The sequence below is a fragment of the Rhododendron vialii genome, chromosome 11a (assembly GCF_030253575.1).
Source record: "Rhododendron vialii isolate Sample 1 chromosome 11a, ASM3025357v1".
In the NCBI taxonomy this organism is placed as follows: Eukaryota; Viridiplantae; Streptophyta; class Magnoliopsida; order Ericales; family Ericaceae; genus Rhododendron; species Rhododendron vialii.
This window is the reverse complement of record NC_080567.1, coordinates 5,109,173-5,111,755: the sequence shown is the minus strand read 5'-3', so window position 1 is coordinate 5,111,755 and position 2,583 is coordinate 5,109,173. Positions and strand designations below refer to the sequence as shown.

The window sequence follows — 2,583 nt, the reverse complement described above, 5'->3', positions numbered from 1 at the left end:
TATTGTGCTACACCGGTCGAGAGTCCTACGCTTGGGACGCGTCTTTATTTTAATTCACCCGGTCGGTCAAGCATTTTTGGCGCCGTTGCCGAGGAACGGCGACGTGTGTTCAAGAGTGTGGGTTTTCGTGTCTTTTGTCTGTTAGTTGAGTCACCATAGGTGGAAAGAAGAAGGTGTCCTTTAAACAGGACCCTCTTTATTATCGCGACCCGACACATCGTTTAGCTCGAAAAGAACTGGAGTCGAGTCAGCCTGTGCTTTTTAGTTCTTCATCTTCTAGTTTAGAGTCAGACTTAGCTGAGTACCAATCAGAATCTATTCCCATTAGTGGTCTTCATATAGAGTTGCCTTTTGAGTCAGTTGGTGTCAGCAATCCGCTTTTCCAGTCAGAGTTAGAGTCAGTTCCAGAGTCAGAATCAGAATCAGTCGAGATGGGAGATCGGCAAGTAGCTATTCAGCCGTCTTTGAGGCAGCACATACATCCCGAGAGGACCACTCCTCCCGGACCCATCGTGTTTCCTTACGAGACACAAGAGGCACGCAATGCCTTTACAGTCAAACCTGGTGTCCTTAACAACCTCCCTAACTTCCACGGGAGGGAGTGCGATGATCCGTACGAGCATGTGCGAACATTTGAGGGGTTGGTGCACAACCTTGCGTCTAATACCCAATATGAGAATGCATGCCTCAAGCTGTTTGAGGCGACATTGAGGGATGGCGCGCTTATGTGGTTCCGAATGCAAAAGTCTCAATCCTTCACCACTTGGGCACAAGTGCGTGACGCCTTTTATAGGAAGTACTTTTCTGAGGCAAAGACTAAGAGTTTCAGGCGTCAAATCCAAGGCTTTAGACAGGAGAGGGATGAGTCATTTCTCAAGGCATGGGAGCGCTTTAAGGAATTGCTCCTAAGGTTGCCACACCATGGCTTTGAGAGAATTCAGTTAGTCGATTTCTTTCATCTGGGTCTAAATGCTGGGTCAGTCCAGCACATAGAATATTCTTGCAAAGGGGATGATTTCTTGTCCAAAACAGCAGATGAGGCTTGGGATTTCTTAGATGACCTAGCTGATAGGCAGAGGGCTTTAGAACCATCCAATTTTGAACGATCCGGACCTTCTGGGTCCAATGTTGTCCCGGTTACCATTCGTGACTAGAGACTCCAGGCTCAGGTTGAGAAGATGGCTCAGAGATTAGAGGAGCTAGAGGTGAGGCAGGTTCGTCCAGTTAACGAGGTATCAATTGAGGAAGTGTGCGTGTGGTGTGAATGTAAAGGGCACACTGCAACCGTTTGCTCTGGGTTTATTGCCGCCAAGGGGGCGAGCCAGTTTAATCAAGAAGAGGTTAATGCAGTCAGGGCTTGGGATCCTTATTCTAGCACGTATAATTCGGGATGGAAGGATCACCCCAATTTTGGGTGGTCAGACTCCAGACCCGTAGGTGAAGGCCAAGCTCAACCCCTTGCGCTACCTCCGTCGCAGCAGTTTCAACAGGCCCAATCGTCCAGGCCTCCTCAGGGCTAGGTCATTCCATTCCACTTCCAGCCACAGCCTGGTAGGGGGCAGGTCCATCCACTCGTGGTCCTCCCCCAGGTTATTCACAGATGACCGCGCGTGATCATAAGTTAGAGGATACTGTCAATTCCCTGATGCAGTCACAGATGACATTTCAGACGGAATCAAGACAGCAAATTGGGGCCCTTACAACCCAAATGTCATAACTCACTGCAGTTGTCAGTCAACTGCAGCAAGAGAAGGGTAAGTTTCCAGCCCAGGGTAGTGCAGCGGGTGCCCATTATTTGGGAAATTCTTCAGGTCCTAATGTTCAAAACCCGAATCAGGAGGAGGCTATGTCAGTCACCATTCTCAGGAGCGGGAAGGAGATCGATAAGTCCATCCCGTTAAAGCAGAAACCAGCTCCACCCCCGGAGCCGGTTGATGCACCAAGAGCAACTCCTGATATTGTTGATGTCCCTAGGAAAGAGGTAAAGGATGATGAGGAGTCACCTGAGGTGGTGGTGCCTGCAGTTGCAGCCCCCACGACTCCAATGCCGCCAGCTATGCCAGTAGCTCCATTTCCCCAAAGGCTGGCAGTGAAACCTAAGCAGAATATGAACCTCAAGATGTCAGAACTTTTCAAGAGGGTGCAATTCCCTATCACTTTGATGGACGCGATTGAGTCCTTTCCCCAGTGCGCGAAGGTATTGAAAGACCTTTGCACGAAAAAGCACAAGAGTCAGAACAATGTGGTTCTGATCGAGCAGGTGAGCTCCATTCTTCAGATTGAGATTCCTGCCAAGTGCAAGGATCCCGGGTGTCCCACCATTACCATAGATATCGCAGGCCATGCGTTTGATAAGGCATTGCTGGATTTAGGAGCGAGTGTTAACTTGCTCCCCTATTCAGTATACCTGAGGCTAGGCCTAGGCGATCTGAGAGCTACTCCTGTCACACTGCAGTTGGCGAACCAGAGTGTGAGAGTACCCAAGGGTGTGATGGAGGATGTGATGATTCAGGTAGGTGAGTTCCAATTTCCTGCGGATTTCATTGTCCTAAACACTTGCCTGAATCCTGAGGTTTTAGAGAA

At 49.4% G+C, this 2,583-nt stretch overlaps 1 non-coding gene across 1 annotated transcript; it reads right to left on the bottom strand.

Annotated features, from left to right (window-relative positions):
• Positions 1–821: 821 nt before the first annotated feature.
• LOC131309003 (small nucleolar RNA R71) lies at positions 822–928 on the bottom strand. Its single transcript, XR_009194677.1, has one exon. It is a non-coding gene; the product is annotated as a small nucleolar RNA R71 (small nucleolar RNA).
• Between the last annotated feature and the right edge of the window lie 1,655 nt (positions 929–2,583).